Source organism: Amphiura filiformis, chromosome 11, assembly GCF_039555335.1.
Source record: "Amphiura filiformis chromosome 11, Afil_fr2py, whole genome shotgun sequence".
Lineage (NCBI taxonomy): Eukaryota > Metazoa > Echinodermata > Ophiuroidea > Amphilepidida > Amphiuridae > Amphiura > Amphiura filiformis.
Genome location: NC_092638.1, coordinates 2,542,014 through 2,560,522, shown reverse-complemented (window position 1 = coordinate 2,560,522; position 18,509 = coordinate 2,542,014).

The window sequence follows — 18,509 nt, the reverse complement described above, 5'->3', positions numbered from 1 at the left end:
ATACCCCTTCCCTTAAGTAATACTACAATGATATTTTAAACTAGAAATACAGAAATAGTATATTTTCTATTAGGGTAAATCTCCAAAACACGGCGAGTCAATCCGTTTTGCAGCTGTTATAGAGGGATCCATCTTGTCTAAAAAGCTATCAACGTCATGCAAAATCTACTCTGTAAATGTAAAAGAGTGACCCTAGTAACGCACAAGGTCAAATAACGTTGTCAAAACGCTGTCAAAACGTCATAAGTTGTAACGTTGCTGTTACAAATTGTGACGTTATGACAAAGTTCTGATAACGTTGTGTGTCGGATGTTGGAGTGAACATGTTTTAGCTTTATTCGAGCTGGAATTCGGTATCAAAGAGCCAAAACTGTACACTCCCAGCAAACACAAAACGTTTTACAGACAATGTTTAAATATCTGGTTATATAAAGGGTATAAAACGTTTTAATAACATTCAGAAAGCATTTTTCAAAACTTAAAACAACATTGTAACATAATATTATTAAGCGTTGATAAACTATTTTAATTTTTTTTTCAAATATGCTTTAAAAAATAAGTGTACTTCTTTATCATGGCTTGGCCGTGACTTCTCTCTAGTCCGAAGGGTTGCTAATCCGAAGGTTCTCTAGTCCGAATATAGAATAAGGGTTAGGTTAAAATTAGGGTTAGGGTTGGTGTTTAGTGTTAGGGTTAGGGTTAGGGTTAGTGTTAGTTAGGGTTAGGGTTAGGGTTAGAGTTAGGGTTGGGGTTTAGGGTTAGGGTTAGCGAACCTTATTCTATATTCGGACTAGTATAGAACCTTATTTATTATTCGGACTAGCGAACCTACGGACTAGAGAATCCGATTTTCGGACTGGCGAACCTTTTTCAAAATCCGGACTAGCGAATGGTAAATTACGTGTTCGGACTAGTGAACCTTCGGACTAGCGAGCCTTCGCACCAGGGAGCCTTCGGCTTGGCAATATACTTTTGGGTAGCCAGCTCGATTTGCATCATTATAATACCCGCAAATGGTATAAAACAGTGGGGAAAATGTATAAATCTGTTTCCCAGATGAAGTATGAAATATATTATAATATCCAAAATCCTTTAAACATTCTTACCTCAGCGCGACTCTCATGTACAGCATATACTGTCATATACACCGATGTTTTCTTTGCTATGTCAATTGCATGTGGCATAAACATTAGCAGCTTCATATTGAGAGACCGGGATGATGACACACACCACTTACTGATGTTCTTAGTTTCAAGTATCGCTTTGGTTTCTGTAATGCTCTTCAACCGAACTGCTTCAGTTGTACCTCTAGCAATGTTGCCTGGAACCTTCTCCCAACCTTTTGTAAGTAAAAAATACACATGAGGGTTGACCCTAATAGCCCTGAATTCTACAAGACCCTACACGCTGGGTGCCTCTCCTCAGCAGGTGGCAGGTGGGGTCAACCATCTTTGTTATTGTTAATAATGACCGACATGGTGCCGCTGGTCCGTGCCCATGACAGAACTGCCAAACAGTAATTAACCCTCCCCTATGTGTTACAAGTTCCCCGAAGTAAAGAGTTTTAGCCTAAAATATTATTTATTTTAACGTCTTCTTTAGATTGGACTGATTTCTAAATCTTGATACTTTATTTTGAGTGTACAGAAACAATTGATTTCGGCGAATTTAAAAATGCGAAATTCTCGAAACACGTTATAAACGGCACATTGACGAGTAACACTATATTACTATAAACCGCCCGTGTCTTTTCCCCTTCGTATTATATTGACTTCTTTTAGACGTTACAAATTGTTTTACAGTAAAACATCCCCGGCAAAACGTTTCTGGACTTGGTCGCAGCCAGTGCTCGCCGACCGAAGCTCCTTAGACATTCAACGGGTTTTATCACAACGCTCGTATAACTCTGTTAATAGGAGATTCGTCTGTGTGCTAGTCTTTTCAATGAATACCACACATAAGCCTACATACCTTGCTTTGGTTTATACCAAACATGGACATCATCGTCATCAAGTTTCTTCATATCAAGATCCTTGAAACTCTCAACAGAGTGAGGAAGAGTGATGGTAACTGGTTTTTCAAAAGATTCAATTTCACCCGCAGTACAACTGACAATTGGAGTTATCATCATATGATCAGGATCGATTGCTGGGAAATCGTCAACATTAGCCTCTTGTATGGACATGGATACATCTACTGCTGGGATGTCCTTCCTGAAAACGCCCTCTGGAATTTCACATTTTGCTCCAATCTCTGGAAGTGATAGGTTGCCTCCGTGGAAGTCCATTTTACTCTGGTCACTTCTGATGTACTGTAACAGTACCTCTGAAATTAGAGGTGATAATGCCTTGTATCAAATTAAAAGTTTTAGTTTCTCTTTTGTTCAAACACCAAAAGTTCGGGATTATAGAGGAAGAGCAGAAAGATGGGTACAATATAGCACATTTGTGTTCATCATGTTCAAGTTGAATGTAGACGATATGGATCGGATATCAATCACGCGTGCACGACTGCACAGTGTCTGAACAATTATGATATTATCATTAATTATACAGAAAAACATCTTCAAATATAGCCGCGCTGCTAAGAACCGCATTGATTGTCGCACAAACTCTCCTCAGCCTGGATGGGTAAAATAGTACTTTCCATGAATTTATGGGAAGTGGAATGCAAACTGTCTATAGATTTGGATGGCGACAAAAAATGCCGTAATCTACATTACCAGTCAATATCCAAGGACTCGAGGGAGGGTCTATAGAGAAACTTACTTGATCTCTCGATGCCTTTTCGCCCGCTGAAGACCTGTCAAAATAAAGTAAACAAACAATTATTTTCTCATACACAAAAAAAAAAAAACTTAAAAGAAATAAAAAGAAATATTATTATGGGACTACTTTTTGAAAACAATCCGAAATAGTACGCAAATTTGACGACTTAAGCATAATTACCTCAAGATCCGATTTACGTCTCATGTGAATACATACGCATTACAGGGAAGACGTATGTTGACGAGAATTGCTCGCGTGATGACGTGAACGCTTGCAAATGTCGCGCATCAGACTGCGTGGTGGCAATAAAACAAAAAAGACAATACTATATCTTATTTAACAAAATTCGACTAAAATGGTAAATTAATAACCTACCTCATCTGGCGTACAATGACAGAACTGCTCAATATATGTGATTATTATGTTTTCATCTGTTTCAGGATTCAGAAAGTTCTCAGCAGTCACAAGCTTGGTACATAAACAAAGAGGAAATTGTTAGTCATATTATGTAAAACATTCATACACTCTAAGGTAGCGAGAACCAATCAGAGCAAGCGTTAGAAAAATCCAAACCATGCATTGATTGTGTATGATGTGCACTTCGCGTACTACGCGCAGTGCTTTCGCACGCGTTCGCGTAGCCTAGGCTTGATTCATTTTTTGGCGGGTTGATTCATTTATATTTGCTTCTATTTTTCAACATTTTTAGTTATAATTTTGTTATAAAAACAACAAAAATCACGTGGTTTTTTCTTCTCGTGTATGAAATAGGTTAATGAACGCGTATTACTTGTTGCTCGAGAAATTAGACAAAATAATGCACTTGCGCTGATGTTGATGCGTCTAATGCACTCCCGTCGGGGCTCGTCCATTAGACGCATCAACATCAGCACGCGTGCACTATTTTTGTCTAATTTCTCTCCCAACAAGTAATACGCGTTCATTAACCTATAAATAATCTATAATTTTAAATGTAGATTTCCATACCAATTAACTGTTTAAGAGTAAGAGATGTGTTCCACCGAATGGAAGTATGGCATGGCATCATATACTAGAATGAGACTATTATTTAAACTTGGGGAGCTACGTACTTTATAAACGTTGAGCCATTTATCAGCGAAATGCATGGCTTCCTCTAGGTTTTCTCTTGCATCTTCTTCTTTCAATTCTTTCCAGTTTGGAAATGCACCTGTTATCAAATGTAAAACGTGAACAGATTAAATGCGTAGTCAATGTTACTGTATCACTAAAATTACGTCCAAACTTAGTTCGGTAGTGACGTAGGTGCGTATTTTGCTGGTCACAGTATCGAGTTAATCATGCAGATCATGCATACACGGTGGTTTGTCGATCTTATACTTATTGTTATATTTTCAGTTTTTAACAGAATATGACTACTTTACCTGGAGCTATAACTTCAATAAGTGCCCCTAATGCTCTTCCGTCTCTCCAATCTTCCTTAAAATTGCTGATCTTCGGTGACGGGAGTTTTTCCCTGAGCCATTCTAATAAATTCTCCTTCAGAGATGGCTGTTTTTGTCTCCTTGCTGTTGGGCCCACTCCTCGTCCTCTTCCTCCTCCACCAAGTTTGGAATAATGCTGGATTAATTGCCATACTAGACCCAAGATGAACTTTCGGTCACAATCTACAATGTTTTCCTTCCCTGTATTCAATTGCACAGAATGTACGACTTAAGAGAATGTTTATTTAAAAAAAACCAATATAACCACTGACCAAGAACAGGCTGCTGAAATAAACTGATATATTTAAGACTAGGAGTGGGTGGCGCTAAGATTAGGGTACGTCCAGACTGGGGCATATGAAAAAGTCCATTGCACAATTAGGTAAATGATCAATGAGGTGGTCTTCATTTACGGAGACCCATGCCTGTTCAAGTAATTGCAGTCAGTCTCGAAAAGAGAGTGCTTACCCTTGTTTAGTTTTGTTCATTGGGAGCGCTTTAGAATAATGCTGTAACTATTTGCTAAGTTGTAGGAGCAGAATAGAAATAATTAAATATGTGTTTTAATCAACCACTACACGCCCTTCTTGGACAGGGCTAGCGGTTAATGGATACATTTCAGAACATACAGCTACATGGTCGTGTTCTCAGTACAAAGTACAAAGGAAATGATAGAGTGGGTTTGAAAGGGTTAAATTAGGCGTACATACCTATGCCTATCAAGGGTACATGCTCTGTGTCCGTGAGAAATGTCAACGCCGTTGACACCACATCAAGCTTGCGAATTCTATTGGTTGGTTTCCGTCTGCTTCCAGGTACATCCTTCTTGGACAACGATTCTACTAAAGCAATCAGCTTCAAGCCATCTGCAAAATCTGTTTCCAAGTTGTCAATGTGTTCGTCAACGGTTTCTAGGTGTTTGTTGCACCAGTTACGAAAAGCCAGCAGCTGCGTCTCTTCAATGTAAGTAGCTGCTTCATTGGACCTGAAATAAGCAAATAAATAAGTGATTGGATACATGCATAAACATTCGATTGTACGATGTCCATTGCAATTTCACTAAGTGTCACTTTTGATCTGGACCATAGCGGACTTTTCGCCCAAAATCATGTCGTTTTCTTCTCGATTTCAACGGTAGCCAACCTCTTCTCTTCTTCTCGTATCTCCTGGGCAACTTTCACAGCAGAATGGTTTTGAATTGACAATTCTCTGTTGTGCGGCATTTCCCGAACTCTCATTATTAAAAATGTCTGCGCATTTTGACACATTTGTAGCAATTGTCTAAATATTGACGTCGCAGCGTACATTTAAATCAATGTAACCCAATATTTAAAAGTTGCAGTAAAATCTATTGATTGGACCTCACACATTAAATTGACCGGTGTTTTATTGTTTTCTGGGCTATCAAATGAGGTGTCAAAATGCGCAGCAATAAATTCTGCTTCGAACATATTTTACAGATTTGCAATACAATTTCGAATAATGGGCATTATTTTAGGGGGGGGGGTAATTACTTTTTTGAGATGTTTATAACTACATGGTGTCCCCCCAAAAAGAGAACCCTTATTGTGCCCTCGTGTTCTCCTATTTCTGAAAAGTTAATCAAATATTTTTTGGTATGTAAAGAAGCCTTTAATCGTTAGCTTTAATAAATCAAAACAATTATTTCAATCAAACCAAACCGCCTTTTTCAGGTCTACCTTTTATCCCCCATAAGAGTTGTAGATAAAAAAAAGTAAGAAACAATAAAGTAAGAAAGTAAGAAACACAATAAAACAAAGAGGCAAGATAAATTAGCAAGAAAAAAATATGTAATTGTAAGTATAGCAAAAGTATAGCATCAAGAGTAAAGCCCAATCCCTGAATTAAGTTGTTATTTTATGAATTTATCATTAAGGAATGTTTGATATTCATGCATGGTACGTGTACTCCTTTTCAATCTTTAAAGTAGCCAAACCTCCTCAGAGTGAAAAACGGGTACATTTCGTAAAAATCTTCAAAAGTTGTGAGCCGAATAAAATAATTGTTGTAGTTTATTAAAGCTAACGATTAAAGGCTTCTTTACATTCCAAAATATATTTGATTAACTTGTCAAAAATAGGAGAAAAGGAGGGTGCAACGAGGGTTCTCTTTTTTTGGGATGTAAATAGGGCCTAAAATATTACAAAATGCTATGAAAATTTTAATTTTAATATTTATATGAATTTTTATGGATGATCTCAACCTGAAATGAACAGAAAAGTTTAAAAAATAAATTTCTTATTAAAACGACGGCCTCTCTCTCTGTACCACTACTTTTTGTATAAATGTAACAATGGTAGAATAACAGTTATATTTTAATCACGAATTCAAATATTTTCTAGGGAGACTCCCGTTTTAATTTTTGGAGATTAGTCAACAGAACTGGCCAAAAAAATTAAATTTCCACGTTTGCTATTTTTGGCAATATCAAGATTTGTATAGAAAGAAAAGCCTTGTTTTTGTCAAAAATAAGACATATTTGACCATGCATTTTAAAGAAACTAAAAACGTTTACAGCCCAACAAACATGGTTTAATGAACTGGTAGTTTGTGTTCTATTACTGTTCCAAAAGCCAGCATTCTCTATTCTTTAATTCCCGAGAAAATATAAAAAATACAACAACACCTCATTTCAGCCTCTTATTTCCCTTAACAAAAACGACTCAATTTCACCAGGTGAATCTAGACCATTGATTTTATGCTAATGCTGTTACGTAATCATGTGTGTGATATAATTTTTGCATGTGTTGCTTGACAGTCAGCTACCTGCACAACGGATTCTTTTGTTCTGCAAGGCTCACTCAGTCATTTAATGAGGCAATACAAACGATCGAAATTGGTGTTGAAATGAGCAAAATTTTGAGTTACACCTTTTCAGTGTAAAATTTTTTTTCTCAGCCAAATGAAAAGCAATAATTTTCATTTTTTTTTTATTTTTCTGGAAAAACTATAATGCTTGATACTGATTTTTTTTTCAATCCTGGTGTTAAACTTAGGCCTGAAATTCAGTCATTTAGTGTAAGATATTCGATTTTTATAGGCTTCAGCTCGGCCCGCGAGCTTTTTCTTGGATCAACCTTTTAGCTTTTCAAAGTAATATAGTTCGCTAATGAAGGATTTTCCCCAACTTTCTAAAGCACATCACCGTGAGCTATATATCATAGTTTTGTCAGAATTTCCGTTTTGATTTCACCATCTTTCACTGTCGGCTGATAAAATTTCTAAATCAACACGTGAAATCTAAAGGCTAGTACTAGCATTGTGGATCGATATCCCTGGGTTTAATAGGAATACCGGCATGGCTATAGTGTTGCCAGAACTTCATTATAGCAAAGAAATTCCCAGACCTATAGCGCTCCTACTGATCATGTTTAACCAGAACACCCAATTGGGGATTTAATCGCTGGTCGGGCAATTGGCTTTCAATGAAAAATTGACCTGGATAACAACAAAGGAAATATCGACTATTTCAGCTGGTTGCTCTCGAGATAAAAGTACTCACCATTGCCTACTTTTACTTAGTTTGACATTTTCGGAGACTGAATGGAAAAAGGGTAAAACAAAAACGGAAATTCTGACAAAACTATAACATATAGACCCACACGATGTGCTTTACAGAGGTGGGAAATATCTTTCTTTAGCAAACTATGTTAGTTTGAGACACTAAAACATGAATTCCGTAAAAAGCTCGCAGGCGAATTCAAGGCCTATAAAAATCAAAAATATCACACTAAAAGACACAATTTGATGCTTAATTTTAACACCAGGATTTAAAAAAAATGTATATCCAAGCACCAAGTTTTTAACTGACATTACTGAAGAAAAAAAATATTGCTTTATATTTGACCGAGGAAATTAATTTCATAGCAAAAAGGTGTATCTCTGAATTGTGCTGATTTTTACATGTATCGATCGACTTTTAGCGCGACTAAGCATTTCTAAAGAATTGGTTGTCCAGGCGGCAGACTGTTGAAAGACAAAGGTACAGTGTTTATGTAATCATTGAGAAATGCCATGAAAACAATCCACGTCACGAGTCCACTCTTAAAACATACTGACTGCCCCTCGTATTTACTACTTACATGTTGAGGATGATTTATACAAAGATGGTTCAACTTTGCATCTATTCAAGCTGCCTCGAGTTCCCGATTGTGATGTCAATGCTACCTATAGATGAATATCAATAAAATATATATGTTACTTTGTCATGCAATGACTTTTTTCCTTAAAAACTTAAAGATTAAAATCAATACTGTTGATTCTATCAACAATCAATAATAATCAAGAACAAGCTCGTGTGCCAAGAGATTTCCGATCCTAATACCAAAATGTTTATTACCTTGATCCATTATTTTGCTAATAATTAAATGCTTATATCAAAATGCTAAACTTGGACTACGGTCTTCTTCGTCTAAGCCGAACACATGATTGTCCACAGCGACATGGTCCATAAGAGGGCGCTTTCAACTGATGCTTTCTTTGTGCCCTGATGTAGGGTTTTGCAGCAGATTAACTGATTGACAACCATCAGAGGGGCCAGGCTAATACATTGGAGACAAAATTATGGACAATCAGTGGTATTGGAAGTAAGGAAATACGAATGTCAAGAGGAATTCTGATTTTAGAATCTACCAGTTCGCGAAAGCCCGAGTAAAAATCTTGGGAAGCTAACAAACATAACATTTATAACATTCGGCTGAAGCCAGGCAAAGTCCAATTGTGCTCAGAGGCTACTAAATTCAAGGAATGCCAACTGGACTTTATGGGACAGGGAAGAGATCCGGCACTGTGGGGAATTGAACCCGGGACGCGTGGTGATGGAGAAGACCACTTTACCACTGTACATACTAACCAGTCCTTTTATGGTCAACACGAAGTACCGTAGAGGGCGTGCATGATGAGTTGGTTACAGATCATGCCTGGTTACAGATCTTGATGAGTACGTAGGTGCCCTCGTCTTGTTTAGAGTGTCATGTTCTTTGTTGCGGATCAAAATAGCTTCTGTGAGCCACCTGGCATTCTTATCAGCTTCACGATCAATTACTTTAGAGTCTTTCCAATTGATGGACTGATTTGTAGAGGCTACATAATTCGCCGGTCAGTACCATTGTAGCGAGCTTGTATATGAAGTGGCTCGAACAAGAAGTGCTAGTTACAGCCCCCCTCGACATAAAATTTAAAAGGATTTTGTGATATAAATATGTACGATTTATCTTGCAGGCCTCATCTCGTGTTTTTATGCTGGAGACACACACACGATATATCCGATTGCTGGTACATGTATGAAATACATGCAGGGCTAGTAGAGGCAAAGCCACTTGGTGCTCTGTGGTTAATTTCTGTATAAGGAAGTAAACCATGAATTTATTTTATTCATACATGGCACCGATTTTATTTCGAATTAGCAATTATTGAGACAAATGTGTCACTCGATGCCTATTCAACATGCCCGGTCAACATGTTAAACGCCATTGTTGATTTACGTCAATACCTATTTGTGTAGTTCTGAGAACCGGATTCGTGTGTCACGAGCCTAAACTTGGCACATTGTTCAATACTCTTTAGATAATTTAAGGATAAATTCTGTCTTTAGTTTGATCTTTTCCCGTGATCTTTTCCTTACGACTGTAACATAGAATTGGACAATAATACATTGCATACTTCTTATTAACAATGAACTTAGTTTGACTTTTTTGCAATAATTAATTACTATATTACTAAGATTTGCCATTTTACATGCAGATATCCAGTTTAACAAATTCTTTATTTCTCAAAAGTAAGATTCCGATTATAGGTTAAAGGGAACTTGTACGTAGATGGAGTAATAAAGACCATACTGTATATCACGGAAAAGTGTCATAAAAATGGTCAAGACCTTCGGATGGCTTCTAACACCAACGACGTCAATACATGGAGCTTATCCATTTTACTTATCATGCATCAATATACTATTTCTAAGTTGAATTATTTGGACATAAATATTCATTCAAAGCAGTAATGACAATAGGAAAAAAACAATGCAGGCTTATATTACTTAGATGTTGTTTGATAATCAAGATCTGCCCGCCTTCATGTAAATGCAAACTTTTATCTTTCAATATTAGATTGCTTTCAATGTTGTCTTTTCGCACATTTCACTTAAGTACGTTTATTGTCGTTCCAAAAATGTAAACACTGAAGTTTTGTACGTGTAGACAGAATAGGTATGAAAAATGATCAGAAATAGTCCTACCTTGAACAAAATTGGCGAGTTTCATCACCTTCTTTAATGGAAAAGGCCCGAGTATCAATGTCATGTTAATCAGCGTTTGAAACCTATCTGCGTCATTGGACGGGCCCACAGGCTATTGTGATGCCGAGGCCTTTTTCCTTTAATCCGCCTCAGGTTCTGTTGTATGTACTCTAATCATGTATATCTAAAGTGTATGGTACGTGTATCTAAGTTCAATTCAACACAGTTGCCACTGAGCGGACAAAACCACATGGTTGGGCTACATTTTATTTGTTTACACCCGGCTGATTGCTCTATTTCCTTTAATGACAAGTATTGCAATAGTATTGTACAACCTATATATAGTCTCAGAGAGTACTTTGAGCTACTTAGCTACATTTGTCTAATATTAGAACATTTGTCTACACTTGTTAATATTCATATCTAACCTACTCTGCACTTTAATACGACAATAAAAAAGTGACATGAGGCTTAATAATGATATCTTCGTCTTGACTCTGGAATTTTTTTTTTAAACCTCATTTTGCATTTAGGTTTTTAAGCCACCTATACAGGATCTCATTTCGCATAAAGGTTTTAAAGCCACCTACAGGAAACAAATTTGGCTATAACTACGAAGAAAATTGTATCAAAATGTCCACTATTATTGCATGTTGGCAATATCTTAAATTTGCAAAGATGCAAGATGCCTTATCACTACAGTAAACAAATTACACAGCTAGTCTTGGTCTTGCTTTTGTCAGGGATATTTGTATCATACTTAGCCCTGCTTTTATGAACACCAATTATTGTTTTGTAACAGAAAATATATTATACAGGTTTATACACACATTGCTGGGTTATTACAAGAGTCAATAAACATTCAATTAACTATAGATAATGGACTTAGTTTTGTGCAATGTAGTTTTCTGAAGTAAATCGCCTATTCATAGTTTTCTATACAGATGTTTATGTTTATAAAAAAAAAGGCTAAAAAATTCCTACACTGAAGAGACTCACTACCAAATTTATGGGCTAATTTTGTCCTTGTCATTGGGGCAGGATTAGATAAAGGCATACAAACTATGGCATGAGATATTAGGAATTATTTCCTAACCTCTTAACCACATGGCTGGTGGGCTACAATACCTATTAATGACACAGGATAAGGGATAAACTGTGCATATGAGATGTGGGGGCAAGTGGCATCATTTTACTACCGTGAAAAAATCATCGTAGTTTCATTATTTTTCATTTCCGAATCCCATGTACAAATTACCTGTTTCATAATGATCATGATGATAACTGCGTACATCACATGTACTCATGCTCGTCGGCGAACTTTAAAAACACCCCCTTTTGCATCTCATTTTTTAGGATAAAAACACCCCTATTTTGCCCTTCAAAAATGCCCCTGTTTTAGCTAAAACGCGAACGATATTTCTATTATACCCCTTTCCTACGGAAACGCGTATAACGGCACGGTTGTATGCGTCATGGGGTCCATGGGAACGCTTAGGAACCCCTAGTCCAGTGGCCTAGCCATTAGCCAGGACTTTTTAGAGGGGAAAGGGAAGGAGCTGAGGGGGTAAAACAACTTTCAAGGTGCAAATGTTGACAAACTGTCAAAAACGGGCTAAAAAGTACAAAAAAGGTATACAAATCTTAAATATAAGTGTCTCTATCATCCGGGGGAGCAAGGGGGTAGACTTCTCACAAGGGGGTAGCTACCCCTTTGCCCTCCGTGGATACGCCACTGCTCCGATAGGGGACCAGAGGCGAAGATATTGGAACCAGAGATATTTAAACACAATTGTTCCAATTTCTGTGATAGAATGTAGAATTGTGTACTAAAAGAGCTGGATGGAATTAGGCAATTCGTATATTTTTTATTTAGGTCAGAGATAATTAAGTGGTCACTACCAGTCTAAAACAAAATGCCGTCAACATTTTTTTTGTTTGCCAGGAAAAACATAGCAGAGAGCCGGTATGTTCACACATGAATTATTGTTACCCAGTGTATGTGGTCTTTTTTTATTTGGGGTCAAATGTCATTAAGGTTAAATGCAATTGATTTTCAAGGCTTGATTCCAGAGGGGCGGAAGTTAATATTGGAAACAGCCATGCAGAAAAGAATGAACTCACGCGTACAATAATGTATCAATCTGAACTAGAACACGGACAAACCGCGGCTCGTGAGCCATCCTATATGTTGCAGGGATAGGGAAGGGGCGACCATGATAGGACCATATGGGCTCAGTGATATGGGGGCGGTTGATTGTGGGCAGCCGTTTTCGGCATTTTTTTTTTTTTTTTGCTACGTCGTCCACCTTTAAAATTATCCTGGATGATATCTGTCGTGAAATAAATCAATGCTTCTATAGGCTATAATAGCCCTAGTATGCCTATTTATACCCTGATTATGCAATATATAGGCCTACAACAATAACAACAACAACAATTAACAAAACCAACAACCAATATTTTGTTAATCTAATTTGTAAAAATATATTCATAGGCCGCGCCTAGACTAGTATAGCCTAAAAATTCCTGAATTATATAATGAAAAAAAACGGGCAAAAACAATCAATCGCTGCAGTCAGAAAGAAAGAAACGAACAAGAAAAAAGAAAAAAGTGAGAGAAAAATAAAATAAAATAGATGGAATGGACCACACAGGGACTCGAACACGTACCAAAGTTTTCCAGCTCAAAACTATAGTATTATATAGTCGAACGTGAGCCCAGCGCGCTAACCGATTGAGCTACTGAGTGATCTGTGAAATCGATTGATCTCAAACTGACTATTATGGAATAGTGCATACCAGGCTCTTATGATAAACAATCTCATCACCGCTGTAAATGTCGGAGGTATCGATGGCGAAAAACCTCGAATTTTGCAAAAGTAGCTTAAATTTGGAGTGAAATTCAAATGGGAAAGGAATCAACAAACTTTTGAGAAATAATGTAGGCAGTTAGAAATCAAAATTAATGTTCCACAATCCAGATATCGATAATGTAACATAACAGTGTTTTGTGGTACAAGATTCTCGAAAATTGTTCCCAAAAACGGGCTAATAAAATTTAATCGGTACTGTTTTTGTTTCTTCCCCATGGCAACATTATTTCTTTGGTCTATTTGTAGTTCAATACAAAAAAGGAGAAAACAATCACTCGGCGTAGTTTTATACGGAGCGAATATTTGAAAAAAACTGCATGGAACGTGCTTTTGATCTTGTGAACACGGTGCGTAAAAATGATTTAAACGAAGGATTTTCAAACGGATTCTAAAAATTTGTATAAAGACACAAAAATAATGTTAAGATACGTCCATGCACCAACATTTGACTCACTGCGATATTTGATTGCTGAGAAAACGCGGTTTTAGAGAACAACTTTATACGTCTTTTATACGTTTTTTATACGTTTCTTCGTGTAACCTTAAGGGGTCACCTTCGGTCTAAAACCAAACATTATTTAAAACCATTAAGCAACATGAGATGATGATATGATTTGGCCACAAACACCAGTGATCAAGTCCATACATGTCACATGATCACGACTAGAATTAAGGTGACATAGGGGTCACAGTCAAAAACGTGATCATTGCTAGAAAATCCTTCCACAAACAACATGGGATAGTGACATTCATGGGTTGGTCATGCGACTCTACTTTGGTCGGTGAGGGTGTACACAGGTTTCATATCTGCACTCAGATCTAGTTCTTTGGATTATCATTTCTAAAGTCATTTAATTAATTTAATTGTGTATCGTATTATCTGTAATATATATAGTTAATGTAGTATTGAATTTATCTCTGTAATTTCTTGCATATTCTTGATCACAAAACAGGCTCTTTTGGTTTTTGTTAGGGTAAATGAGGGGGGGGGGTGTTTTTGACATTTTGCGGTATATTTTGTTGTTGTATGTTGTTATTTTAAAACTTGTTAGGACAGGGGGTTCGTATATACAGGCCATCCGGCCTTCCGAGAACCTCCTCATTCAATTTATGTGTTTAATTGTTGTGCTGTTATATTTTATATTTGAATGAAATAAAGATGAATGAATGAAATGAATTATAACGGAAATCTACTGTGGTATATAACGAATATCTACTGTGAATATAACGAATATCCACTTGTGTAGGAACATAATAATAATATTATTCAGTGGAAGTGTATTGTCCCGTTTCACTCGACAAATGAAACAACCCAATATATCAACCTTCACACTCATAGACATAACAACATTCAGCTACCACAATAACGTCAAGGTATGTGATATACCAAAATGGCTAAAGTCCTTTATGAACAGGAAATATCTTAGGATAAAAACGATTTAACATACAGGGTGTCCCAGAAAAAATTACCGAGTGAATAAAATTGAACGTAAGTCGAGAAATATACATTAGAAATTACCGATTATATAATGCGCGCATCAATGCAGTTCATTCCAAGTTTGATCAGCAGGCGCGTTTTCATACTCGCTCACCGCTTCCTAAAGTTTGTGTATCTCACTAAATTTAGTCCGCATTATCTATTTTATAATGCGACGGTGCTATGTTTTTCATGCTTTCACTGAAGATAAATAATAGTTTGTCCGAAAAAACTTTGATTTCTGCAATTGGAAGCTTTCCAACTTTAATTCTTTAGGTTCTGCAAATATGAACATTTGGGCCAAGAATGACAATAATCAAGTGCTTACAGTTTTACGTTTGATTTTTGATACCATGCAACATTAATGTTTTGCATTACAAATTAATTAATGTGTGTGAGAATTTTTAAGCCAGCTGGAATTATTTTTATAATAATTCTTTATGCAATATTAATAACAACATTAACGAGAAAAAAGATATTTACAAGTACCGAGCATCATCTTACATGCAAGCTTTCATATTCAATATCGTGCAGGTTTTCAAATTTGACCCAAAAAAAGATGTTTTGAAAGAAACAGATTGTTTAAAAAGAACGAAAATGATTTCACCGAACAAAATATGAAGCCCAATGACAATGTTAACCACTAGTGTGCATTGTGTTGAATGATCTCTCTTTCAAACTTGGAATGAAGTGAATTGAGGCATGCGTTATGTAATCGCTCATTTGTTCGCAATCAATCAACCGATTCCGGTACAATTAGCGTATAAGACACAGAATAAAATGGGCTACGCGCTGATTTTTAGATTTTTGGATTCTGATGTCTATTTCCCGACTTACTTTCAAATTCATTCGCCCGGTAATTTTTTCTGGGACACCCTCTATTTAACTTTTTTGAATCTGCACAATCTTGTGTGGCATCAACATGACTCCAGGATGAAATAAACTTGCTTTCCACACTAAAATTGCGGAGGATAAAGTATCCACTTATTAGACTTTATCATAATGTACAATTCTGACAAAATGTTGCCATTTGCCGCTCTACTATAACAGGGGCGCGCCAGTTTTAAATAGAGTGTACCAGATGGGGAATGCATTATTTTCAATTGCTTCCTGGTTGCGGAACAATTCAGAAACCAGGATCTCAAAGTTAAGTTGCCACAAAAAAGAAGTGTGTAGGATGACTGAGAAAGTAAAGACCTTGATGCCAATTACCATGTTTTTCAAGTTTAACGGCATGCAAGAAAGGCATATCTGCAATTAAACCCGGCAACAAATTGTGTGAACTTACTCCAAAAATATTATCTTGTTTTGCCACATGAAACATATGGTTCAAATATAATATTTTAGTACGACCTTAGAGGGATTAAAAGTTACAATTCATATTCATATAAGACTCATGTACCCATTATCCATAATTCCTTAAGATCAAACGCCGACTTCCATGTTTGTACAACTTACAACAATTTATGTATCACTTCTCTATCAATCTTGAATATTTCCTCCGGAGGAAATATTCAAGATCGAGAGAGAAGTGATACATAAATTTTCCGCAGCTAGGCAAGTCTTCTGAAATCTGGTAAGCCCACCGAGTTATATAGGACTAAAAATATATCGGTAATCTAAATAACAATATGTAAAATTGTACTTGTGCCATGACACGTGATATCATATAACCTTGTATGGAGACAGACATGGATAGCAGACCCATTCCATGTCAACTCCAGGGATGTGCACCGCAGCACCTCTTCAATTTTTTTCTTTTTCTGTGTGGTGGTAGATATTGATGAGAAAGAAAAATCCCGAAAATTTGAGCTTCATACTCCATTTCGTTTTCCCGTGGCATCAATTTGAAATTTAGGGGGGTCAGCGTAAAAATTGGTCGCAACAAATCTGGCATCAGAATACTTGTAACTCCTTTACTTTAAAAGATATAGGGCCCTCAAAATGCAACTTCGTCCATCCAGGACCAACTTTGGGGGGTCAGAACTCCAAAAGTAAAAATAATTTTATTGTCCATTTTTTGCCAGTCAGAGCCCTTTGGTAGGATATTACTCTTATCAATATTGAGCCTATTAGAATACTTTTAGCTGAGATATTACCCATGCAAAACCCCAATTTGTACATTTTGACCCCCCCTGGAAACCAATGTCAGACATTTTGATCGACCATCAACTTCAGGTATGTTGAACATATGTCCTTGGACAACATTTCTGAGAGATATTGGCTTGGGGTCTCGATGGCTTCAACACATTGCATTGCATTCTCCATAGAGTTGTACGTAAGTCATTATACATGCGAAATCAAAAATGTGTACAACTCTATGGAGTAGGCAAACCTAAGTGATGTGTTGAAGCCATCGAGACCCAAGCCAATATCTCTCAGAAATGTTGTCCAAGGACATATCTTCAACATACCTGAAGTTGATGGTGGGGCAAATGTCTGACATTGATTTTCAGGGGGGTCAAAATGTACAAAAAATGTACAATTGGGGTTTTGCATGGGTAATATCTCAGCTAAAAGTATTCTAATAGGCTCAATATTGATAAGAGTAATGTCCTACCAAAGGGCTCTGACTGGCAAAAAAATGGACAATAAAATTATTTTTACTTTTGGAGTTTTGACCCCCCAAAGTTGGTCCCGGATGGTCGAAGTTGCATTTTGAGGGCCCTATATCTTTTGAAGTAAAGGAGTTACAAGTTTTTTGATGCCAGATTTGAATTCTACACAAATAAGTACCCCAGGATACATACTTTTCAAAGTTGTAAAGGGTTCCCTTTATACATTTATGGACCTCCAAACGTTGTCTTTCGCGTTGCGACACATTTTTTACACTGACCCCCCTAAATTTTAAATTGATGCCACGGGAAAACGAAATGGAGTATGAAGCTCAAATTTTCGGGATTTTACTTTCTCATCAATATCTACCACCACACAGAAAAAGAAAAAATTGAAGAGGTGCTGCGGTGCACATCCCTGGAGTTGACATGGAATGGGTCAGCAACGTATTATGATTTGTTTACCGAAATATATTTTTCACTGCTAACTAGGCTTGTAACAACAGAGTAAGCCAAATAAATAAGGTACCAGTTGTGACTTTGTGTTCACCGCTATTTATACCAAACAAAGAAAAAATATGTCACAATTTAAACAAACAGCCAAAACCTGTACTCTTTAGCTCTGATATAAGACATCATTTGTTGAAATTGGTAGAATTAAAGAAATGGTGATCTAAAACCTAAGAAAGAAACGAAATCCAAAGTTGCACTTTTGTGTTCTAATCAATGAATGCACGACGCTAGTTTAACGTGCTAATCAATGGAAGCACGGTGTTAGTTTTTTGTTCGAGAACGCTTTTAAAAACAAGCAGCCGGTACCATTTAGCTCTGATTTAAGACCTCATTTTTTTGGTTGATAATTAAAGAAACGTAGGTAATCTAAAAGCCCAGGAAGTATGTTCTAATCAACGGGAAGCACAGCTATAGTTTTAATGTGCTATTCAATGGAAGCCGATTTGTAACGATTTTAACGAACGGGGTCTTAAATTCAAGCTATATATAAGATGCAGCTATTGGCTGCTGGTTCTAATTATGACATCTATCTTAGCTTGGTTTAAGATATAAACGGTAGAACATAACTGATACCTTTGTTTTGCGGTCGGTATTAAAGAGCAAT